This window comes from Odocoileus virginianus, chromosome 23, assembly GCF_023699985.2.
Source record: "Odocoileus virginianus isolate 20LAN1187 ecotype Illinois chromosome 23, Ovbor_1.2, whole genome shotgun sequence".
In the NCBI taxonomy this organism is placed as follows: Eukaryota; Metazoa; Chordata; class Mammalia; order Artiodactyla; family Cervidae; genus Odocoileus; species Odocoileus virginianus.
This window is the reverse complement of record NC_069696.1, coordinates 34,077,954-34,105,086: the sequence shown is the minus strand read 5'-3', so window position 1 is coordinate 34,105,086 and position 27,133 is coordinate 34,077,954.

Sequence of the window (27,133 nt, the reverse complement as noted above, 5' to 3'; positions counted from 1 at the left end):
GCCACTTTTGCAGAGATGAAAATCTCACAGGATGACAAACATTCAACTTATCATATTGGATTAAAGGAGGAGCACATCATTCCTCTAAGGAACAGTAGAACTACCCCACCCGGTCTGTCTAAAGTTGGTCACATAGCAGTAAATTACTTACTACAGAATGCATAAGACAATCCCACATCTTTACACTTCAAATCTTGTCCAGCATAATGAGAATGAGCGAGGAATCAAGCACCATCAAGGCTACTATTGCTTCCAGAAATATGAGTCAGTTAGTGTACTTAGAGGCACAGACAGTTAATTTAAAATAAATGATAGTTGGAAGGTAAAATAATTGCAGCTGCTAAGTTTTGAAGTATTTTTCCATGCAGTAATATGCAGCAATTATATAATGGATACAATATTCCATGGTGTAAATGTGGCATCTTTGGCAAGCTCTAGTAAGAGACTCACTATTTTTTACCTCTAAGGATCTGGAGTAAGGTTAGGCTAGAAAAGATCAAGTTTCAGGTCATGGGCACCAAGCAAGTTACTATAAACTCAAGATGTTCATCATGACCTGGATAGTATCAGACTCATGAGGTTTACAAGTTTGAATGGGTACAACCGCAATGTATCATACATATCTGAGATTGGGCCTGGAAAGGTACAGAAGGCACCAGAAAATTCTTTGAATTGGCATCTGAACCTCCATGACACCCATCTTTATTGAAGAGATGCTTCTTTCTCAACTCATAGCATGCCTCACAGAAAGTTTCCAAAGGACAAATGAAAGAAGTGGGAGAAACTGGAAACTATTGGTAGTTCATAGATGGGTTTAAATACGTATTCTAGTTATACTTTGACTGCTTCAGAATTATGTGTGTGCTTAGTTGCTCAGTCATGTCCAACTCTTTGTGACCTATGGACTGTAGTCCACCAGGCTCCTCTGTCCATGGGGATTCTCCAGTCAAGAATACTGGAATGCATTGCCGTGCACTCCTTCAAGGGATCTTCTCAACCCAGGGATCGAACCTAAGTCTTCCTCATTGCAGGCAGATTCTTTACCAATTGAGTCACCTGGGAAGCCTCATTCCTAAGTTCTGAAAGATAGTGGTGGGGACATATATCAAATGGGAAAATCTTTGAGTGGTACACTTGACATTTGCTTTGTGTAGTTTAAGGTAAGGGTGTAAACAGAATGCTGATTAGTGGCCAGTAGCTTGGAAAGAGCAAGACACAGAACAAGGAGATCTGAAAAAGCAACATGAAGGTTGATTTCTCAGAGGAATGGGCACAAAGTTTGAGGACTTCAAATTAACATTAGTTCCTAGAGACAGTCATCACTACAGAGAAGGCAATAAACTACCAGGCTGACTGACACAAATTTCAGCTAGTCTGTATGCTTGGGCTCCTCATCTCTGCAAAGGAGTCATGGAGGTAGCTAATGTGGCAGTGATGGGGATTATGTATGAGTCTAAAGCACAGGTTCCCTCTAGCAAAGAATGATGTAGTTATTTCCATAGCTGAATGCCCAGTATGCCAACAAAGAGACCATATTGGGCTCCTAATATGGTACATCCAACCTTCTACTTGAAAACAAATTGATTACGTTAGATCCCTTCTACCCTAAAAGTTGCAGTGATTTATTGCAAACAAAATTATCTAATCTGAATTTGGATTTGCCTTCTTTACTCTTAATGCCTTGGCTAGCACCACCATTTGAGAGCCTATAGGATAAGTTATCTATCAACAAGATACCTTACACAGGTTGTTTCAGGCTAGATGATATATTTTATGATAAAAGAGGTACAACACTGGGTGCATGGCAATGAATTCCACTCATTTTACTATTTACATATCTCAGCATCTTGATACAGATGGCATATTGCAATGGTGGAATGTCCAGTTAAAATCTCAACTAAGGTACCAAGTCAACATTGACCAAATGTTGACTTGGGGTGCTGTCCTGTAAGATACATTATTACATTGACTCCACTGTATATATATGGGGGCTATATCCTCAATAGGTAGACTAGATGGGGTCAAACAATCAAGAGATGGTAATAGGGTTAGGTCCTCTCACCATCACTTTCAGACACTACTTGTGGAATTTTGCTGTCTTCATAACATTAACTTCTTTTTGGTCAGAGGTCCCAGTTCCCAGGGGGGAAAAACTTTTAAACAGGGGACAGAGTAAGAATTCCATGGGTTCTACATGTCATGGAAACAGCAGGCAAAGAATGAAATGACCAAAAAGATGTCAGTTATTAATCTTATTTCAAGGGAGAACCAAGATTGTTCCACAAAACTTAGGTTCAGAGGGTGATTTCTGGAACTCAGGGAACTCTCTGGGTACATTTCTTGCTATTTCCATGTCCAGCATTAATAACAAATTTCAATTACAGCATTCAACTCCTGATAAGAGAAAGACAACTAAAGGTTTAGATAGCTCAGGGATGATGATCTAAATGTTTTCTCAAGGACATATTGATAAGTTGGAGTATTGACAATAAAAGTGAGAAAAGTCTAAAAAAGTAGTGATGAAGGAGATGATGACTATTATTGTAATTCTTGCTTTGGAGCCAGATGAACAGGGATGTCAGCTTTTCACCTAATCTCCTTTTATTAAATCTTTACAGATATTATAGCTGGCCACACCCTTGAAGTAGACTATGTGACATATTGGATTTATTGGAGTGCTTGAGCAGATTGAAGGGTTGTATCAGACAACTCTTATGCACAGTTTAATATATTCTGAGCCATGTTTTGCACCAGCCATTGTAGTAGCACCCGGATTTTGACAAGCTTCATGAAATTGAGACTTGACTATGCTGCGTCTTGAGCTTCATGATATGTATCTCTTGCTTTTTGCTCCATGGTTTCTCTGAAGCCAGAGTATGGGATATCTGTGGACTCTAAGTATGCAATTAGAAACTGCAGGAGAGTTATGTTGATGGGGCCACGCTTGACCAATGGAATATAGGAGCTAATGGATAAATTCATCTTTCATCGTCTGAGAAGATAGCTCTGAGACATATTTCATAAAATTCTTTGGGCAGTACCATAAAATTGAACAATTGCCTAAAGCAGTGGTCAACCTTATAATACATAATTCTGTTATTTATTGCTCTTTCCCTGTTGAATTCCCCTGTCCCTCATCCTGTTTCCTGGCTTATATTCTCAAATAAGCCACTTGCATGTAAGGTTTTATCTCATAGTCAGCTATAATAGAGGAATGTGTGCTATAATTATTTCTCTGTATGTCTTTTTTCCTAATGAATAGCAAGTTTCTTGAGGATAGGGACCACTATGTGCTAAATGGATGTTTATTGAATTAATTGAATCAAGAAAAATTCAACACACATAAATATTTTCCAGGTATAGCCTTGGTATGGTTTATTCTCTCAACAGAGTAAAGCATAAATATTTAAGGAAATAGAATTTATTTTAAATGTGGAAGATAATTTGTTAAAACAGAATTGTACCTCTTTACTATGATCAACTGTCTTAAGTTTATGATGTAAAGCACAGTGAGATAGATCAATAGAAGATGGAATATCTGAATATTAGCTGCCATGATGTGACCTCACTTAAGAGATAAATTTCATAAAAATAATTAAAATTGAAAGAAAACTACCAGTAAATGGAATTAGGTGGTCTCATTATAATAATATATGCCATTTATTGAGAATAAAGTATTGCTAGGCACTTTTCTAAGTGTTCTCCATGTATTCTCTCAATTAATTCTCATAATATGATACAATAGAGACTTTCAGTTCATGTATATGTGGAAACTGAAGTATGAAAATCTTATGTAACTTGCCCAAGTTCATACACAGGAAAAATGAGTTGAGACATGACCTCAGACAGTTACTCTAGGACACCTCTATCACTGTAGTAAAGATTGAAGATATGTGAGTTGTCTATTTAATCTTCACATGAACTTGAAGTCATATTTCAAAAACTGATTTAATATCACTTTTAAATTTCTGACCCAAGATTTCTGCCTCTATATTCAAGGTCAAGCAAAAATAATATTCCATACAAATTAAAAGATAATAAGTATGAACCTAGATACAGAATTCAGAAAAGCCCTCATTCATGCTTTATCTTTTACTAGGATATCTAATAGTAAAGGTACAAGTGAAGAAGTATGCAAAAAGTCTGTACTTAGAGCTGTCTGTCCTGAGTTTGTGCTTTTGTTCAGTCTAACACATGAGTGTAATTTAATAAGAAACATATAGCCATTAATACTTTAAGCAAATTATTTAGCTTCCTGTGCTTTAGTTTTCTTTAGTTGTCACATATTTACCTGATCTCCATTCAACCACTGGGTTCTTACAAGGTTAAAAAGAATGCGGTTTCAGAAAGCTGAAAGTCCTATTTAAATGTTTAGCTCTATTAATCATTATTTTCCATCATTAAATTTATTATGCATCTGCTATATGATCCAAAACTGTCCACTGCATAAGATCATCTTTCCTGTAATTAAAGTAGTCCTCAAACCAAGAATGTTATTATGACCCTTGGGGTTAATGCAATATATTCAGAGATGACACAGTGAAAGAATGCTTAAACCTCTGAGAATGCATAAATGTTTTCTTTTCCTGGCTGCTGATATTAAAGAAGTTATTGAGTGCTCTGGACAAATGCTCCTTTTGGGTGAGGTTCATAGCCTCATTGGTTCGGTTTCTCTTCTCTTGGAAACTTTGTGATGGTTTGTGTAACCAGAATCCTTAGAACACTTGTTCATGATGTAGGAACAACGTCAAGTGTAGCTGTTAGTCAAATTCCTATTTGTGTTCCAACCCAATTTAGCTGCCATAAAATGGTCAGCTTCTCTTAGAATGAAACATGGGCAATTTCCATACAAATGCTACAGAAGGACACTGTGCCCCTGTGTTCCCTTCACACCAGAGAAGACTGGAGAAAGGGAAAAAATTATTATTTCAGTGCAGAGAGAAGTAAATTTTTATTAGGCTTATTGAAAATCAAACTGAAGCTAAAACTTAGAGGAGTGTGAATTCTAAAGGGCCCAATTAGACTCTCTTTATTCTTTAATCCCAGGACCTAGAAAGGTGCATTGTAAGCATTTTAGTAAGCAATTTTAATGGAAACAATAAATAGAATAACTTATTCCTTTCACCCAAAAAAGGGAATAATTGTGAGGTTGAAGTTAGCAAAATCAGGGTTCAAGTCTAGTTTCTTCCTCTTATAATTTTTACTTATTGAATAAAAAATTATTCTATGTACTTACTGAACTTCTAAGCCTAAAACTTCTCATCTGTAAAATGGAGATGAAACTAGCTTCCATATGAATGATAGAGGAATATATTTAAAACACAAACACAAGTCTGACTAAGACACTCTTGCTTAAAACTTACTTTCTCCAAGATCAAGTATAGGCTCCCTAGTGAATCAAAAACCCTCTTGATGATCTGGCCTTTGGCTTTCTTCTGGATAAATAAACTCTTATAGTTGCTAAGTGAAGTGGCTGGTGGATTTATAAACCATGACAGGTTGTTGAAAAGAATAGTGATGAATACATAAGACAGAATAGTTCTTGTGATATCAGGTCAACAATGGAGTTCCAGGTATTAGAAATGCATCCATTGCAAATAATAGAAAGCCCTGCTACAGTGATTGAAGTAGATGAGAAGAAATGTCAAGTACAAAAGCCCTGAGGCGGGAAGAAGGTTGGCCTGTTCCAGGAAAAAAAAAAAAGCAACTAGTGAGGGATACAAGGGCTTCTCCGGTGGCTCAGTAAGTAAAGAATCTGCCTGCAATGCAGGAGACACAGGAGACATGGTCTGGATCCCTGGGGTGGAAAGATCCCCTGGAGGAGGAAAAATGGCAACTCACTCCAATATTATTGCCTGAAAAATCCCATGGACAGAGAAGGCTGGTGGACTTCAGTCTGTGGGGTTGCAAAGAGTCAGACATGACTGAATGACTGACACAGTGAGGGATACAAAACAACCCTGAAGAAGAAGGCAAGGTTCAAGTCAAACCACATACAACTTTGAATGCTCATATTAATCAGTATGAATTTTATGCTACATTCAATGGGATGAGGTTGCAAGTTTGTAGGCAGGTCAAAATAAATATGAGGTGAGAGATAGGATGAAATCTAGGTATTGGTTTCAAAACCAACTGAATGGCAAGGTCATTCATTACAAGGAGAAGATGGAGAGAAATGGATTTTATTGATTGTGGGAGTAAAAAGCAGAAAATCAAGAATTTTATTTAGATGTGCTTGAGATGCCTCATAGACATCACTGTAGTTTTGTTTAGTAAATACTAAATGTGGATTTCAGGAATGAGATGTAGGCTGGAGAAAGTCTTTATTTTTTATTTATTTTTTTATTTTTGGAGAAAGCCTTTCTTTCCTTAGAGTCAGGGACTTCCTTCTAGGGTTTGCTTTGGAGGATTTCAAACTTTTCTCCTAGAATTGTAGGATTCTTAGGATATGCCATGGGGACAATTCAACAAACTGAGGGACTGTCGAGATGGGACTCCTTCAAAAGAGCAGCTCTATCTTATTTCTAAAACATATTTATTAATTCTGGCTGCCTTGGATCTGAGTTATGGCACCCTGGATCTCTTGCTGCTGATGGGCTCTTCCTTGTGGTGTGTGGGCTTCTCTCTAGTTGCGGCTCATAGGGTTCTAGAGCATGAGCTCAGTAGTCATGGCGCACAGGCTTAGTTGTCTTGCAGCATGTGGGTCCTTAGTTCTCCGATCTGCATTGGAAGGTGAATTCATAACCACTGTACCACCAGGGAAGTCCGAAAACAGCTCTTTAAATTTGCTTTCTACATATAGATTCTACATAAGATTTCATTTAGAAAATGTTTGAAAGTTACAGCATCATAATAGTTAGCATGTGCATAGTGCCTGTTATACGCTAGACACTGTTCTAGTTTATATATATGCATGATAATTAGGTATATATTACTATATATGTTAGATATATGTAGTAATTGAAATATTACAACAACAACAATCTGGTACAGTAGGCACCATTATTAGTCCTATTTTATGATGGAGAAACCAAGATGGAGCACTTATGTGACTACCTAAGTCTCAAAGACGGGAACAGGTGGAGTCAGAGTTCATTGGATGCCTCATCACTACTGCAGAATAATATTGAATTTCTCTACACAAAACTTTTTAACTGACTTTGATGCCTCAAGTGAAGTGAAAGCTTCTCAGTCATGTCCAACTCTTTGTGATTCCATTGACTATTCATTCCATGGAATTATTCAGGCCAGAATACAAGAGTGGATAGCTATTCCCTTCTCCAGGGTATCTTCCCAACCCAGGGATTGAATCCAGGTCTCTGGCATCACAGATGGATTCTTTATCAACTAAGCCACTAGGGAGGCCCAAAGCTTACAAAAATACCCCAGGCAGTCGATGCTCCACTTAGCCCGAAATGTAATAATTTCTCCAACTCATTCATACTCTTGCTTCTGTGTCTTTGTTGTTCTAGCCTTCCAAATCCAGCTAAAGATAAACATTTTTATAAAGGCTTGTTTGAGCCCTCACTTTCTGAGGACAGAGTGAATCACGACCTCCTTTGAACTTTTATAATGCTCTGTTCATAGCCTATGTCCATTGATTATGATTTTTTTGCGTGTAGCCCATTCTCTTCCTTTTCACATACCCACATAGAGATTGTGAAAGCCACAATACACCTCCCTTGTTTACCTGAGTTTCATAAGGTATCTTCCTTTTTAGAACTAATGATCTAGAAAGAAAGGTAGACACAGAAGCAACTATAATCCAGTAAACAATTTCCCAAAAGAACTGGCATTTCACAGTTTAACTACTTATGATTCATTACTTGAGTTCAAATCCTGGATTTACCACTGGATTTCTAAACTTGGAGAAGTTATTTAACCTCCATTTGCCTCATTTTGTGTATGTAAAATATAGAGATAATGTTACCTATTTCATAATGTTGTTATAGAGGTTAACTAAACATGTAACACACTTGAAACAAAAACTGGCACACAGTGTATATTTGATAAAGGTTTGTTATTATTAAAAGACTCTACTGCATTACCTTTACTATGGAAACATATTCCAAGGTATCGCAGATGATTATATTTTGCATTTCAAGCACTTAAAAATAAGAGTGACATTACATGTTTTTTGAATAAATGACTCAATTAATGGATAGACTATATGCGTTGAATCAATCCATTAGTACAACAAATATTTACTATGTATGTACAATGTTCTACTACTATGCTAGTTTCTGGGGTTTTATTGCTGAATCACAAAAATAAAATCTCCAACTTTTCAGAGATTATAGTCTCATTCAGATGAAGCATGGATGGCAAAAACAAATAAATTGGCATTATATCACAAGATAATGACAAATGATATGATAAGGAAAGTTTAAAGCACTATGAAAATAGAGGAAATATCTCTTAGCATACATGGGAAGTCTAAATATTACCTACATTAATAATGATAGTCAATCAGGTCAGTGGATCAGGGGAAAAGGAAGCAAGACTGGATGTCTAAACAGAGAACATACAGATTGTTTTGGAAGCCAGGGAGAGCAAGGTCTATTGGAAGAACTTCAGTATAATTAGACAAGATAGCAGAAGGCTATAGGTTCAAATCATGAAAGACCTTGTGGCCATTTTAGTTAGTTTGGACTTCATTCTCATAGCAATGGTAGTTATTGAAGGTCTTAACTAGAAGAGTTACTTGATAAGAATTGTGTTCTAATAACATCATCTGGCTTCAGTGTACAGAGTAAATTGGACAAATCCTAGAGTGAATATAGGGAGATCAATTTGGAGGCTTCTGTAGAAGTCTAGCAAACTGAGAGAGACTGGCTTAAGTGAGTGGAAATGAGAATAAGACTTGAGAACTGGAGCTAAATCAACAAGACCTGGGGATATATTGGAAATGGGGGTTGGTGAGGAGGTGGACATGACTAATGTAATGTTTTGCTTTCTGAGAGACAGCTGAATAGGTAAGGTAGTGAGTATGAGGATACTGTGAGGATGACACAGCAGGCTACAGTTGGTGAGAGGGTGACAAGTTCGGATCTGGGTATACTCAGTTTCAGAAGCTTATGACACTCAGTGGGCTAAAGCAGCTAGTGGAGTTAACCCAGGGCTTGAGCTTTACCTGCTGTGATTAAATGAATAAGCAGCAGAGTGACTGAAGATATTGCAAGAATTGAATAAGAGTGATAGTTTATAAAATCCAACTGAATAGGGAGAGAAAAGAAGAGGAATGAGAAAGTCTGGATAAACAGAGAGAAAGTAGATGAGTGAAAAATACAGAGATACTGTCAAAGTAGAGGCACAATGACAATAAGTCAAAAGAATAGAAGGGCAGAAGTTATGGTTAAATTATTGGAATTAATGATTTCAGGGATGGAACCTTCCAAAGGGATGAAAAGGAACAAATTGTAGTCATGAGAGTGAAAAGTAAATGCAGTAACAGCAAAAGTCAACAGCGATGAGCAAATCAAGGGACCAAGGCAGACACTTAATTGTCAGCATCAGCAGGTTGGGGCCACCTGGGAGCATTTACCATCTCATGCAGTTCATTACTTCCCTGGCTTTGAAAAGTTGACACCTAAGGTTGGGAACAGTGAATACAACAGCCACCTCCCTCACCCCAGGAAAATCCAAATAAGAATTTATTCTTTCTGAAGGGCTATTTTTAAGATTAGAATTTCTTATTTTTTAAGGGGAAAAAAATATAAAAGGTTCAAGTTCCCCCACCCCCCCTCAGAATCTGGATGGAAGGAAATGCAAAAACAAATCAGTAAAAAGCATTGGAAATTCTCCACTTCCTTGATGTGTTCCAGCATAAATATCATGGGAGATGTGGAAAACTCCACAAGGCAATCTTTCACAGGATCATAGCATTTTTGAGCTGGAAGGGACCTGGATGAAATGGACCAGTGCTTTGTTTGAAATGAAGATGCCCTGAAGAGGCCAGCAGAGTGGAAGGTAGGCAGCCTGGAACATTGCTGATCAGGAAAGTAATTTCAGATTTCTCACAAAAATGACCTTTTTAAATTTTACTGGAAAAAATACTGATAATTCTAATAGTTTAAAAAAGAGAATCTTAGATAAATGTCATTGTGCGAATGTAACTGTAATCAGAAGCTTAACAAATAGAATTTATTGCCAATAAGATCTTGTTCATTAGTATTTTATATAAATGTGTTATATGATCTTGACTCTGAAACATTAAAAAACACTGTAACTTGGTAGGATGACAAATACTCTTAAAGGCAAAGCTATTTCTCTGTTGATGCAACTAGCAAATCAAAAATAATGTTAACTGGGAAGTTTGAAATGATTTACTCCATTAATATTATAGCCTATTATTTTTCTCTCAATAATTACATGATAGTCTAGATTTTCCTTCTTTCACTTTATCCACTGAGTGGCTTAGAATTGATACCTTTGAACCACAGTATTGGAGAAGACTCTTGAGAGTCTCTTGGACTGTGAGGAGATCCAACAAGTCAACCCTAAAGGAAATAAGTCCTGAATATTCATTGGAAGAACTGATGCTGAAGTTGAAACTCCAATACTTTGGCTCCCTGATGTAAAGAATTGACTCATTGGAAAAGACCCTGATGCTGGGAAAGATTGAAGGCAGGAGGAGAAAGGGATTATAGAGAATGAGATGGTTGGATGGCATCACTGACTCAATGGACATGAGTTTGAGTAAACTCCAGGAGTTGGTGATGGACAGGGAGGCCTGGTGTGCTGCAGTCCATGGGATTGCAAAAAGTTGGACACGACTGAGCAATGGAATTGAACTGAACCTAAAGATAACTAACACAATAAATTGGAGACAAGAAAAGGACACTTCCTTATCTCTGACAATGACTAAAGGAAATCAGGAAATCTGACACCCTCTTCTCTTAGAATCTGATAATAGCACCTGTATGCAGTGTGCTGCATGCTCAGTCCTGTTGGACTCTTTGCTACCCCATCGACTGTAGCCAGCCAGGTTCCTGTTTATTGGATTATCCAGAAAAAATATTGAAATGGATTGCCATTTCCTACTCCAAGGGATCTTCCCAGCCCAGGGATCAGACTGGCATCTCCTGTGTCACCTGCATTGGCAGGCAGATTCTTCATCACTGCTCCACCTGGGAAGCCTGACGATAGGGCATAATTTGTTAAATATATCTCACTTTGGCTTTGTTATGGTATCCAAGCATCTTCTGTGCTTTTTTTTTTTTAATTAGCAGAACTCTTCATTTAAATAAAATCTTACCGACTATGTAAAGTAGATAAAAACCAAAGTTCCAGTTGAAATAGTGATAACACAAAGCCCACATGTCAGCCCACATATGTTTCTGCTCCCACATATCATAGCTCAAAACGATTGTGTGAAACTGAGTTTGAAAACCAGTGCCATCGGTTCAGTTCAGTTTATTTCAGTCGCACTGTTGTGTCCGACTCTGCGACGCCTTGGAGGGCAGCACGCCAGGCTTCCCTGTCCATCACCAACCCCTGGAGCTTGCTCAAACTCATGTGCATCCAGTCAGGGATGCCATCCAACCATCTCATCCTCTATCATCACCTTCTCCTGCTTTCAATCTTTCCCAGCATCAGGTAGGGAGTCAGTTCTTTGCATCAGGCGGCCAAAGTATTGGAGCTTCAGCTTCAACATCAGTCCTTCCAACGACTATTCAGGAAGCCTAGTCAAATAAATATTCTTAGATTAATTGGTTTTTTAATTTATCTATTTACACACACATAAACATCTATCTATCTATAAAATCTATGCAAAAAGTGAGACTTGGCTGTTTAGAAAAAGTTTGCAACATAGGAACCAAACAGAAAACATTATTGTAATGCATTTGGAAACATTAATGGAGAATGGTTTTCAATAATTTACTAGGGTTTATGGTACATCACACAGTCTGGCTTGTACCAATTGATATTGCCTTCTTTTGACCAAGAACTAGGTTTTTATTGATGTTTATTTATTTATTTTTTATTTTTTCCATTTATTTTCATTAGTTGGAGGCTAATTACTTTACATCATTGCAGTGGTTTTTGTCATACATTGAAATGAATTAGCCATGGATTTACATGTATTCCCCATCCCGGTCCCTCCTCCCACCTCCCTCTCCACCCGATCCCTCTGGGTCTTCCCAGTGCACCAGGCCCGAGCACTTGTCTCATGCACCCAACCTGGGCTGGTGATCTGTTTCACCCTAGATAATATACATGTTTCGATGCTGTTCTCTTGAAACATCCCACCCTCGCCTTCTCCCAGGTTGTGTTGTTTTAATCTAAGTGGGTTGTGTGAGTATTTGATCATGTGAGTCAAAGGTTCCAACCAGAATATAAACATCAATAAATATGCAAAACAGAAAAAGAGACTCAGATTTATTGATGTTTATATTCTGGTTGGAACCTTTGACTCACATGATCAAATACTCACACAACCCACTTAGATTAAAACAACACAACAAAACACCCACATGAAGAAGATGTAATAGCTCACAGTGAATGGTGTTGGATTTGTGATCACTGAAGAAGAAGATTTAGCTTTGGTACCAGGAACCAGGCTTGATCAGTCAAGAGCTTTTGTGTAGTGGAGTTTTATTAAAGTGTTAAAAGGGACAGAGAAAGCTTCTGACACAGACATCAGAAGGGAGACAGAGAGTGCCCCCTCCCTAGTCTTAGCAAGGGAGCTATATACTTTTTAATTGGTTATTATAATAAATCAAAAGAATGTCTCAAGGTTGTAAAGATCTTACTAGCTCCGGTAATATACATTTTAAGATAACAGTGTTAGTCAGAAGGTTTTCAGGAAGGAGAAACTTGTCCTCAAGCAGGATATATTATTGTTATATAATCCTTACTAAGGGATGTAGAAGAAAACATTTGTCTTTTCTTCCTCCTTGAGAATTCCAGACCCCTATCTCCTCCTTGATAGCCCCAGACCCCTTTCTCCTCCTCAGGGACCCTGGACTTCTTACCAACCTGCCTAGGAACTGACTCTCTCAGTAGCATGTTGCAGTTACCTGTGTGGATTGTGGTTAGTGTAACAGGATCATGAACAAAAGGTTTACAAAACCACATGGTTTGGACAGAGGAACAGTTTGAAGCATCAGTTGCCCTCAAACCAAAAGAGTTCATAAAGGGAAATTGAGCATGTGTGTAGTTAGTATCCTAATATGACTTAGGTGAGGACTGAACCTATGAAAAAGATGAAGGGAGAAACACCTACTGTGTGTCAGAGGCCTTTTATGCATGAAAGTGAAAGTCACTCAGTCATGTCTGACTCTTTGTGACCCCATGGCCTATATATTCTATCGAATTCTCTAGGTGAGAATACTGGAGTGGGTAGCCTTTCCCTTCTCTAGGGGATCTTACCAACCCAGGGATTGAACCCAGGTCTCCTGCATTGCAGGTGGATTTTTTTTACCAGCTAAGCCACAAGGAAAGCCCAAGAATACTGGCGTCGGTAGTGTATCCCTGCTCCAAAAGACCTTCCTGGCCCAGGAATTGAACCAGGGTCTCCCCCATTGCAGGCAGATTCTTTACCAACTGAGTTGTCAGGGAAGCCCTTTTTTATGATACTCCTCTTTTATGCATATTACAAAGTAAGCTATCTCCTAGTTACAAAAAGGGGACCCAACAATTAGAAGAGGTTGATTAATTTGTCTAAGACTGCACAACCTGTGTTTGTTTTATTGTATTATTAATATATTATCCCTTTGCTGTTCCACAAACTAGCCAAGCAAGCTTCTACAATGAGGCCTTTGCTATTTGCTGTTCCTTCTGCCTGCAATTCTCTTCCATTAGACATCCTCATATCTCTGTCTTTTATTTCACACAGATCTCTGCTTAAGTGCACATCATCTTCTTAGTTGTGCTTTCGCCAACCACCTTTCATAAGATATCACTTCTTGTCATTCTCTATTCATTTACTCTGCCTTATTTATTTATTTATTTCTACTGATGTTATTGGAGGAGGAAATAGCAGCCTACTCCAGTATTCAGGCCTGAATAATCCTGTAGACAGAGGAGCTTGGCAGGTTATAGTCAACGGGGTCACAAAGAGTCGGAAACGACTGAAGCAATTGAGCATACACACATAAACCTGACTTTATATCACATAAGAACTTAGTCCTTGATTTATCATTGTCTTTTACACTACTACACAAACTCCATTAGAATCAAGAACTTGTTTTTGTATAATTTACTGCTCTAGCCTCAAGACCTGATAGAGCCTTTGTCTGGCACATAGTTGATGATCAATATACATTTGCTGATGAATGAATGTGAATGAATGGGTACAAAGAAATTAAATAATACTAATTAAAGTAAATAAGAATTAAACAATAGGCAAAGAGTTGGAGATTTTATTCCACTTTTAGGCCTTTGGGAACTTAATCTGTTAATTGTTTCCTATGTTAGTTTGTAAATGCCCTATATGACTCAACTGAATTTCCTGGACTAAAACTGCTAAGATCTTATCTTAAAGGTTGGGTTGTACTGTGGGAAGTTATAGGAGATAGTAGTGTGTAGATCACTTATTTTCATGGCAATTGCACCAGAATATTTCTTGGGGAATTACCTTTTCATATCCTTAGAAAATTGATTTGAGTGGATGCTTCATACCTTCAGCATTATGGATAAGTCTTGCTTGTCTTAAGACAATTAGTGAAAAATCATAATTCTAGCCAATATAATTGACTCAAGAGTAGTTACATGTTCTGATACAGGCCAATGAAATCAAGTAGACCTTTTTTTTTGGAGGGATACCTTTTTGGAGAAAAAACAACCTTATACTTCTGAAGGAAAGATAGGACACTGAAAGATGAACTCCCTAGGTCGGTAGGTGCCCAATAAGCTACTGGAGATCAGTGGAGAAATAACACCAGAAAGTATGAAGAGATGGAGCCAAAGTAACAATGACACCCAGTTGTGGATGTGACTGGTGATAGAAGCAAGGTCTGATACTGTAAAGAGCAATATTGCATAGGAACCTGGATTGTTAGGTCCATGAATCAAGGCAAATTGGAAGTGGTCAAACAGGAGATGGCAAGAATGAACGTCGACATTTAGGAATCAGCGAACTAAAATTGACTGGAATGGGTGAATTTAAATCAGATGACCATTATATCTACTACTGTGGGCAAGAATCCCTTAGAAGAAATGGACTAGCCATCATAGTCAAAAAGAGAGTCCAAAATGCACTACTTGTATACAACCTCAAAAGCGACAGAATGATCTCTGTTCATTTCCAAAGCTAGCCATTCAATATCACAGCAATCCAAGTCTATTCCCCGACCAGTAATGCTGAAGAAGCTGAAGTTGAACGGTTCTATGAAGTCCTACAAGACCTTCTAGAACTAACACCCCCAAAAGATGTCCTTTTCATTATAGGGGACTGGAATGCAAAAGTAAGAAGTCAAGAAACACCTGGAGTAACAGCCAAATTTGGCCTTGGAGTACAGAATGAAGCATGGCAAAGGCTAATAGAGTTTTGCCAAGAGAACGCACTGGTCATAGCAAACACCCTTTTCCAACAACACAAGAGAAAACTCTACACATGGATATCATCAGATAGCCAACACCAAAATCAGATTGATTATATTATTTGTTGCCAAAGATGGAGAAGTTCTATACAGTCAGCAAAAATAAGACCAGGAGCTGACTGTGGCTCAGATCATGAACTGCTTATTGCCAAATTCAAACTTAAATTGAAGAAAGTAGGGAAAACCACTAGACCATTCAGGTATGACCTAAATCAAATCTGTTATGACTATACAGAGAACGTGAGAAATAGATTTAAGGGGCTAGACCTGACAGACAAAGTGCCTGATGCAGGGTGGACAGAGATTCGTGACATTGTAGAGGAGACAGGATCAAGACCATCCCCAAGAAAAGGAAATGCAATAAAGCAAAATGGCTCTCTGAGGGGGCCATACAAATAACTAAGAAAAGAAGAGAAGCAAAAAGCAAAGGAGAAAATTAGAGATATACCCATTGAATGCAGAGTTTCAAAGAATAGCAAGGAGAGATAAGAAAGCCTTCCTCAGTGATCAGTGCAAAGAAATAGAGGAAAATAATAGAATGGGAAAGACTAGAGATCTCGTCAAGAAAATTAGAGATACCAAGGGAACATTTCATGGAAAGATGGGCTAAATAAAGGACAGAAATTGTATGGACCTAATAGAAGCAGAAGATATTAAGAAAAGCTGGCAAGAATACAGAGAACTGTACAAAAAAGATCTTCACAACTCGGATAATCAAGATGGTATGATCACTCACCTAGAGCCAGACATCCTGGAATGTGAAGTCGAGTGGGCCTTTAGGAAGCATCACTGTGAACAAAGCTAGTGGAGGTGATAGAATTCCAGTTGAGCTATTTCAACTCCTAAAAGATGGTGCTGTGAAAGGGTTGCACTCAATATGCTAGCAAATTTGGAAAAGTCAGCAGTGGGCCACAGGAATGAAAAAGGTCAGTTTTCATTCCAGCTCCAAAGAAGGCAATGCCAAAGAATGCTCAAAGACCACACAATTGCACTCATCTCACACGTTAGTATAGTAATGCTCAAAATTCTCCAAGCCAGGTTTCAGCAATACGTGAACCGTGAACTTCCAGATGTTCAAGTTGGTTTTAGAAAAGGCAGAGGAACCAGAGATCAAATTGCCAACATCCAATGGATCATCGAAAAAGCAAGAGAGTTCCAGAAAAACAAGTATTTCTGCTTTATTGACTATGCCAAAACCTTTGACTCTGTGGATTACAATAAACTGTGGAAAATTCTGAAAGAGATGGGAATACCAGACCACTTGACCTGCCTCTTGAGAAACCTGTATGCAGGTCAGGAAGCAACAGTTAGAACTGGACATGGACTAACAGACTGGTTCCAAATAGGAAATGGAGTACGTCATGGCTGTATATTGTCACCTTGCTTATTTAACTTATATGCAAAGTACATCATGAGAACTGCTCGGCTGGATGAAGCACAAGCTGGAGTCAAGATTGCCAGGAGAAATATCAATAACCTCAGATATGCAGATGACACCACCCATATGGCAGAAATTGAAGAAGCACTGAAGAGCCTCTTGATGAAAGTGAAAGAGGAGAGTGAAAACGCTGGCTTAAAACTCAACATTCTAAAAATGAAGATCATGGCATGCAGTCCCATCACTTCATGGGAAATAGATGGAGAAACAATGGAAACAGTGACTGACTTTATTTTTTTGGACTCCAAAATCACTGCAGATGGTCACTGCAATCATGAAATTAAAAGATGCTTATTCCTTGGAAGAAAAGTTATGACCAACCTAGACAGCATATTAAAAAGCAGAGACATTACTTTGCCAAGGTCCATCTAATCAAGGATATAGTTTTTTCATTAGTCATGTATGGATTTGAGAGTTGGACTATAAAGAATTTGAGTGCTGAAGCACTGATGCTTTTGAACTGTTGTGTTGAAGAAGGCTCTTGAGAGTCCCTTGGACTGCAAGGAGATCCGACCAGACAGTCCTAAATGAAATCAGTCCTGAATATTCATTGGAAGGACTGATGTTGAAGCTGAAACTCCAATACTTTGGCCACCTGTTGCAAAGAGCTGACTCATTTGAAAAGACCGTGATGCTGGGAAAGATTGAGGGCAGGAGGAAAAGGGGACGACCGAGGATGAGATGGTTGGATGGCATTACCGACTCAGTGGGCATGAGTTTTAGTAAAGTCTGGGAGTTGGTGATGGACAGGGGGGCCTGGTTGCTGCAGTCCATGGGGTCGCAAAGAGTCAGACATGACTGAGTGACTGAAATGAACTGATACTTCTGAACGAGGTATCAATACGTATGATCTTTTCTTTTTGAAGGCATGCACCAGTTGGGACAAGTTTAATCGGAAAAATTCTGAATTGTGGCTGGGACGTATTCAATTAATATTGATTATCTGATGTGTGTCACATACTGTTTTAGACACTGGAAATATCGTGGTTAATAAGACACACAAGGTTTTTTATATGGAAATTAAATTTGATGTAGGAGACAATATAAGTAATCAAATAAACTTGACAACCTCAGATACTGATACATGGTATGAAGACAATTAAGCTGCATTATATAATGGAGAGGAAATGAAGATAATAGGCAAAGCCTCCCTGGAGATGGCTTTCAAGTGTCCAGAAAAATGCCTCTTCTGTCAAAGTAAAGAAATATTATATTTTTGTAATAAATCATTTATATTATTTTGAGTGATTTTTAAACACATTCAAAGAAAATTTAATCTAAAATTGAAACGTGTGTTGCAGTCTATAATATTACCACACTACCATCTTGTATCTAACTTTAATCATGTATGTTAGAAAATATCTTTTCTCATCGCTGACCTGTACTGAGTGAATGTGACCCAGCTCCAAACTGATTGCCTTACCCAGGGTTGTTGATGTTTCTAACTTGCTTAATATTACTGATTGGCTTGAGAGTAAAGTAAATCCTACCAAACTGTCAAGCCAATTTATTTCTTTTTTTTTTGATAAGTTAGGATACTATTTTATTTCTTTTTTTCCCCTTTATTTTTATTAGTTGGAGGCTAATTACTTTACAATATTGTAGTGGTTTTTGCCATACATTGACATGAATCAGCCATGGATTTATATATGTTTCCCATCCTGAACCCCTCTCCCATCTCCCTCCCCATTCCATCCCTCTGGGTCATCCCAGTGAACCAGCCCTGAGCACTTGTCTCATGCATCCAACCTGGACTGGTGATCTGTTTCACACTTGATAATATACATGTTTCAGTGCTATTCTCTCAGATCATCCCACCCTGCCTTCTCCCATAGAGTCCAAAACTCTGTTCTATACATCTGTGTCTTTTTTTCTGTCTTGCATATAGGGTTATCATTACCATCTTTCTAAATTCCATATATGTGCATTAGTATACTGTATTGGTCTTTATCTTTCTGGCTTACTTCGCTCTGTATAATGGGCTCCAGTTTTATCCATCTCATTAGAATGGATTCAAATGTATTCTTTTTAATGGCTGAGTAATACTCCATTGTGTATATGTACCATAGCTTTCTTATCCATTTGTTTGCTGATGGGCATCTAGGTTGTTTCCATGTCCTGGCTATTATAAACAGTGCTGCGATGAACATTGGGGTGCACGTGTCTCTTTCAGTTCTGGTTTCCTCAGTGTATATGCCCAGGAGTGGGATTGCTGGGTCATATGGCAGTTCTATTTCCAGTTTTTTAAGGAATCTCCACACTGTTCTCCAAAGTGGCTGTACTAGTTTGCATTCCCACCAACAGTGTAACAGGGTTCCCTTTTCTCTACACCCTGTCCAGCATTTACTGCTTGTAGACTTTGGGATAGCAACCATTCTGATTGGCGTGTAATGGTACCTCATTGTGGTTTTGATTTGCATTTCTCTGATAATGAGTGATGTTGAGCATCTTTTCATGGGTTTGTTAGCCATCTGTATGTCTTCTTTGGAGAAATGTCTGTTTAGATCTTTGGCTCATTTTTTGATTGGGTCATTTATTATTCTGGACTTAAGGTGCAGGAGCTGCTTGTATATTTTTGAGACTAATCCTTCGTCGGTTGCTTCGTTTGCTATTATTGTCTCCCATTCTGAAGGCTGTCTTTTCACCTTGTGTATAATTTGCTTTGTTGTGTGAAAGCTTTTAAGTTTAATTAGGTCCCAGTTGTTTATTTTTGCTTTTATTTCCAATATTTTGGGAGGTGGGTCATAGAGGATCTTGTTGTGCATTATGTTGGAGAGTGTTTTGCCTATGTTCTCCTCTAGGAGTTTTATAGTTTCTGCTCTTACATTTAGATCTTTAATGAATTTTGAGTTTATTTTTGTGTATGGTGTTAGAAAGTGTTCTAGTTTCATTCTTTTACCAGTGGTTGACCAGTTTTCCCAGCACCACAAGCTAAAGAGGTTGTCTTTTTTCCATTGTATATCCTTGCCTCCTTTGTCAAAGATAAGGTGCCCATAGGTAGGTGGATTTATCTCTGGGCTTCTTTTGTTTCATTGATTTATATTTCTGTCTTTCTGCCAGTACCATACTGTCTTGATGACTGTGGCTCTGTAGTAGAGCCTGAAGTCAGGCAGGTTGATTTCTCCAGTTCCATTCCTCTTTCTCAAGGTTGCTTTGGCTATTCGAGGTTTTGTGTATTTCCACACAAATTGTGAAATTATTTGTTCTAGTTCTGTGAAAAATACCGTTGGTAGCTTGATAGGGATTGCATTGAATCTATAGATTGCTTTGGATAGTATACCCATTTTCACAATATTGATTCTTCCAATCCGTGAACATGGTATATTTCTCCATCTGTTTGTGTCCTCTTTGATTTCTTTCATCAGTGGTTAATAGTTTTCTGTATATAGGTCTTTTGTTTTTTAGGTAGATATACTCCTAAATATTTTATTCTTTTTGTTGCAGTGGTGAATGGTATTGTTTCCTTAATTCTCTTTCTGTTTTCTCATTGTTAGTGTATAGGAATGCAAGGGATTCCTGTGTGTTAATTTTATATCCTGCAGCTTTACTATATTCATTGATTAGTTATAGGAATTTTCTGGTAGAGTCTTTAGGGTTTTCTATGTAGAGGATTATGTCATCTACAAACAGTGAGAGTTTTACTTCTTCTCTTCCTATCTGGATTCCTTTTATTTCTTTTTCTGCTCTGATTGCTGTGGCCAAGACTTCCAAAACTATGTTGAATAGTAGTGGTGAGAGTGGGCACCTTTGTCTTGTTCCTGACTTTAGGGGAAATGTTTTCAATTTTTCACTGTTGAGAATAATGTTTGCTGTGGGTTTGTCATATATAGCTTTTATTATGTTGAGGCATGTTCCTTCTATGCTTGCTTTCTGGAGAGTTTTTATCATAAATGGATGCTGAATTTTGTCAAGGGCTTTTTATGCATCTATTGAAATAATCATACGGCTTTTATCTTTCAATTTGTTAATGTGGTATATTACATTAATTGATTTGTGGATATTAAAGAATCCTTGCATTCCTGGGATAAAGCCCACTTGGTCATGATGTATGATCTTTTTAATATGTTGTTGGATTCTGTTTGCTAGAATTTTGTCAAGGATTTTTGCATCTATGTTCATCAGTGATATTGGCCTGTAGTTTTCTTTTTCTGTGACATCTTTGTCTGGTTTTAGTATTTGGTGATGGTGGCCTCATAGAATGAGTTTGGAAGTTTACCTTCTTCTCCAATTTTCCAGAAGAGCTTGAGTAAGATGGGTGTTAGTTCTTCTCTAAATTTTTGGTCGAATTCAGCTGTGAAGCCATCTGGTCCTGGGCTTTTGTTTGCTGGAAGATTTCTGATTACAGTTTTGATTTCTGTGCTTGAGATGGGTCTTTTAAGATCTTCTATTTCTTCCTGGTTCAGTTTTGGAAAGTTATACTTTTCTAAGGATTTGTTCATTTCTTCCAAGTTGTCCATTTTATTGGCATATAGCTGCTGGTAGTAGTCTGTTATGATCCCTTGTATTTCAGTGTTGTCTGTTGTGATCTCTCCATTTTCATTTCTAATTTTGTTGATTTGGTTCTTCTCCCTTTGTTTCTTGATGAGTCTGGCTAACGGTTTGTCAATTATATTTATCTTCTCAAAAAACCAGCTTTTAGCTTTGTTGATTTTTGCTATGGTCTCTTATGTTTCTTTTGCATTTATTTCTGCCCTAATTTTTAAGATTTTTTTCAAAATAGACTTGCAAATAAAGGCTGTGAAAAGAGACAAAGATGGACACTACATAATGATCAAAGGATCAATCCAAGAAGAAGATATAACAATTATAAATATATATGCACCCAACATAGGAGCACCGCAATATGTAAGGCAAACACTAACGAGTATGAAAGAGGAAATTAATAGTAACACAATAATAGTAGGAGACTTTAGTACCCCACTCACAACTATGGATAGATCAACTAAACAGAAAATTAACAAGGAAACACAAACTTTAAAGGACACAATGGACCAGCTAGACCTTATTGACATCTATAGGACGTTTCACCCCAAAACAATCAACTTCACCTTTTTATCAAGTGCACACGGAACCTTCTCCAGAATAGATCACATCCTGGGCCATAAATCTAGTCTTGGTAAATTCAAAAAAAATTGAAATAATTCCAGTCATCTTTTCTGACCACAGTGCAGTAAGACTAGATCTCAATTACAGGGAAAAAATTATTAAAAATTCAAACATATGGAGGCTAAACAACACGCTTCCGAATAACCAACAAAGAAATCAAAAAAGAAATCAAAATATGCATAGAAATGAATGAAAATGAAAACACAACAACCCAAAACCTATGGGACACTGTAAAAGCAGTGCTAAGGGAAGATTCATAGCATTACAGGCCTACCTCAAGAAACAAGAAAAAAGTCAAATAAATAACCTAACTCTACACCTAAAGCAACTAGAGAAGGAAGAAATGCAGAACCCCAGGGTTAGTAGAAGGAAAGAAATCTTAAAAATTAGGGCAGAAATAAATGCAAAAGAAACTAAAGACACCATAGCAAAAAATCAACAAAGCTAAAAGCTGGTTTTTTGAAAAAATAAACAAAATTGACAAACCATTAGCAAGACTCATTAAGAAACAAAGGGAGAAGAACCAAATTAACAAAATGAGAAACGAAAATGGAGAGATCACAACAGACAACACTGAAATACAAAGGATCGTAAGAGACTACTACCAGCAGCTCTATGCCAATAAAATGGACAACTTGGAAGAAATGGACAAGTTCTTAGAGAAGTATAACTTTCCAAAACTGAATCAGGAGGAAATAGAAGATCTTAACAAACCCATCACAAGCAAGGAAATCGAAACTGTAATCAGAAATCTTCCAGCAAACAAAAGCCCAGGACCAGATGGCTTCACAGCTGAATTCTACCAAAAATTTAGAGAAGAGCTAACACCTATCTCACTCAAACTCTTCCAGAAAATTGCAGAAGAAGGTAAACTTCCAAACTCATTCTATGAGGCCACCATCACCCTAATTCCAAAACCAGACAAAGATGCCACAAAAAAAGAGAACTACAGGCCAATATCACTGATGAACATAGATGCAAAAATCCTTAACAAAATTCTAGCAAACAGAATCCAACAACATATTAAAAAAATCATACACCATGACCAAGTGGGCTTTATCCCAGGAATGCAAGGATTCTTTAATATCTGCAAATCAATCAATGTAATACACCACATTAACAAATTGAAAGATAAAAACCATATGATTATCTCAATAGATGCAGAAAAAGCCTTTGACAAAATTCAACATCCATTTATGATTAAAACTCTCCAGAAAGCAGGAATAGAAGGAACATGCCTCAACATAATAAAAGCTATATATGACAAACCCACAGCAAGCATCACCCTCAATGGTGAAAAATTGAAAGCATTTCCCCTGAAATCAGGAACAAGACAAGGGTGCCCACTCTCACCTCTACTATTCAACATAGTTTTGGAAGTGTTGGCCACAGCAATCAGGGCAGAAAAAGAAGTCAAAGGAATCCAGATAGGAAACGAAGTGAAACTCTCTCTGTTTGCAGATGACATGATCCTCTACATAGAAAACCCTAAAGACTCTACCAGAAAATTACTAGAGCTAATCAATTAATACAGTAAAGTTGCAGGATATAAAATTAACACACAGAAATCTCTTGCATTCCTATACACTAACAATGAGAAAACAGAAAGAGAAATTAAGGAAACGATACCATTCACCATTGCAACAAAAAGAATAAAATACTTAGGAGTATATCTACCCAAAGAAACAAAAGACCTATACATAGAAAACTATAAAACACTGATGAAAGAAATCAAAGAGGACACAAACAGATGGAGAAATATACCATGTTCATGGATTGGAAGAATCGATATTGTCAAAATGGCTATACTACCCAAAGCAATCTATAGATTCAAAGCAATCCCTGTCAAGCTACCAACGGTATTTTTCACAGAACTAGAACAAATAATTTCACAATTTGTATGGAAATACAAAAAACCTCGAATAGCCAAAGTAACCTTGAGAAAGAAGAATGGAACTGGAGGAATCAACCTGCCTGACTTCAGACTATACTACAAAGCCACAGTCATCAAGACAGTATGGTACTGGCACAAAGACAGAAATATAGATCAATGGAACAGAATAGAAAGCCCAGAGATAAATCCATGAACCTATGGTCACCTTATCTTCAACAAAGGAGGCAAGGATATACAATGGAAAAAAGATAATCTCTTTAACAAGTGGTGCTGGGAAAACAGGTCAATCACCTGTAAAAGAATGAAACTAGAACACTTTCTAACACCATACACAAAAATAAACTCAAAATGGATTAAAGGTCTAAATGTAAGACCAGAAACTATAAAACTCCTAGAGGAGAACATAGGCAAAACACTCTCCAACATAAATCACAGCAGGATCCTCTATGACCCACATCCCAGACTTTTAGAAACAAAAGCAAAAATAAACAAATGGGACCTAATGAAACTTAAAAGCTTTTGCACAACAAAGAAAACTATAAGCAAGGTGAAAAGACAGCCCTCAGATTGGGAGAAAATAATAGCAAATGAAGCAACAGACAAAGGATTAATCTCAAAAATATACAAGCAACTTCTGCAGCTCAATTCCAGAAAAATAAGTGACCCAATCAAAAAATGGGCCAAAGAACTAAACAGACATTTCTCCACAGAAGACATACGGATGGCACAAAAACACATGAAAAGATGCTCAACATCACTTATTATCAGAGAAATGCAAATCAAAACCACAATGAGGTACCATTACACACCAGTCAGGATGGCTGCTATCCAAAAGTCTACAAGCAATAAATGCTGGAGAGGGTGTGGAGAAAAGGGAACCCTGTTACACTGTTGGTGGGAATGCAAACTAGTACAGCCACTATGGAAAACAGTGTGGAGATTTCTTAAAAAGCTGGAAATAGATCTGCGATATGACCCAGAAATACCACTTCTAGGCATACACACTGAGGAAACCAGATCCGAAAGAGACACATGCACCCCAATGTTCATTGCAGCACTGTTTATAATAGCCAGGACATGGAAGCAACCTAGATGCCCATCAGCAGACGAATGGATGAGGAAGCTGTGGTACATATACACCATGGAATATTACTCAGCCATTAAAAAGAATTCATTTGAATTCATTTGAATGAATTCATTTGCGTGAATTCATTACAGTATACTAACACATATATATGGAATTTAGAAAGATGGTAATGATAACCCTATATGCAAAAAAAGAAAAAGAGACTCAGATGTATAGAACAGACTTGTGGACTCTGTGGGAGAAGGTGAGGGTGGGATGTTTCAAGAGAACAGCATCGAAACATGTATATTTAGGGTGAAACAGATCACCAGCCCAGGTTGGATGCATGAGACAAGTGCTCAGGCCTGGTGCACTGGGAAGACCCAGAGGGATGGGGTGGAGAGGGAGGTGGGAGGGGGGACCGGAATGGGGAATACATGTAAATCCATGGCTAATTCATTTCAATGTATGACAAAAACCACTGCAATGTTGTAAAGTAATTAGCCTCCAACTAATAAAAATAAATGGAAAAAAAAAACCAACAAAAAAAAACCAAAAACAAAAACAAAAAAAAAGATTTTTTTCTTCTACTAACCCTGGGGTTCTTCATTTCTTCCTTCTCTAGTTGCTTTAGGTGTAGAGTTAGGTTATTTATTTGACTTTTTTCTTGTTTCTTGAGGTAAGCCTGTAACACTATGAACCTTCCCCTTAGCACTGCTTTTACAGTGCCCCATAGGTTTTGGGTTGTTGTGTTTTCATTTTCATTCGTTTCTATGCATACTTCGATTTCTTTTTTTGATTTCTTCTATGATTTGTTGGTTATTCAGAAGCATGTTATTTAGCCTCCATATGTTTGAATTTTTAATAGTTTTTTTTTTTTTTTCCCTATAATTGAGATCTAGTCTTACTGCATTGTGGTCAGAAAAGATGACTGGAATGATGTCAATTTTTTTGAATTTACCAAGGGTAGATTTATGGCCCAAGATGTTATCTATCCTGGAGAAGATTCCGTGTGTGTTTGAGAAAAAGGTGAAATTGATTGTTTTGGGGTGAAATGTCCTATAGATATCAGTTAGGTGTAACTGGTCAATTGAGTCCTTTAGAGTTTGTGTTTCCTTGTTAATTTTCTGTTTAGTTGATTTATCCATAGGTGTGAGTAGGGTATGAAAGTCTCCCACTATTATTGTGTTATTGTTAATTTCCCCTTTCATACTCGTTAGCATTTGTCTTACATATTGCGGTGCTCCTATGTTGGGTGCATATATATTTATAATTGTTATATCTTCTTCTTGGATTGATCCTTTGATCATTATGTAGTGTCCATCTTTGTCTCTTTTCACAGCCTTTATTTGAAAGTCTATTTTATCTGATATGAGTATTGTGACTCCTGCTTTCTTTTGGTCTCCGTTTGCGTGAAATATTTTTTTCCAGTCCTTCACTTTCAGTCTGTATGTGTCACTTGTTTTGAGGTGGGTCTCTTGTAGACAGCATATATAGGGGTCTTGCTTTTGTATCCATTCAGCCAGTCTTTGTCTTTTGATTGGGGCATTCAATCCATTTACATTTAAGGTAATTATTGATAAGTATGGTCTCATTGCTATTTACTTTGTTGTTTTGGGTTCGTGATTATACAACTTTTTTGTGTTTTCTGTGTAGAGAAGATCCTTTAGCTTTTGTTGAAGAGCTGGTTTGGTGGTGCTGAATTCTCTCAGCTTTTGCTCCTCTGTAAAGCTTTTGAATTCTCCTTCATATCTGAATGAGATCCTTGCTGGGTACAGTAATCTGGGTTGTAGATTATTCTCTTTCATTACTTTAAGTATGTCCTGCCATTCTCTTCTGGCCTGAAGAGTTTCTATGGAAAGATCAGCTGTTATCCTTATGGGAATTCCCTTGTGTGTTATTTGTTGTTTCTCCCTTGATGCTTTTAACATTTGTTCTTTGTTAATTTGATTAATATGTGTCTTGGGGTGTTTTGCCTTGGCTTTATCCTTTTTGGGACTCTCTGGGTTTCTTGGACTTGTGTGACTATTTCCTCCCCCATTTTGGGGAAGTTTTCAGCTATTATCTCCTCGAGTATTTTCTCA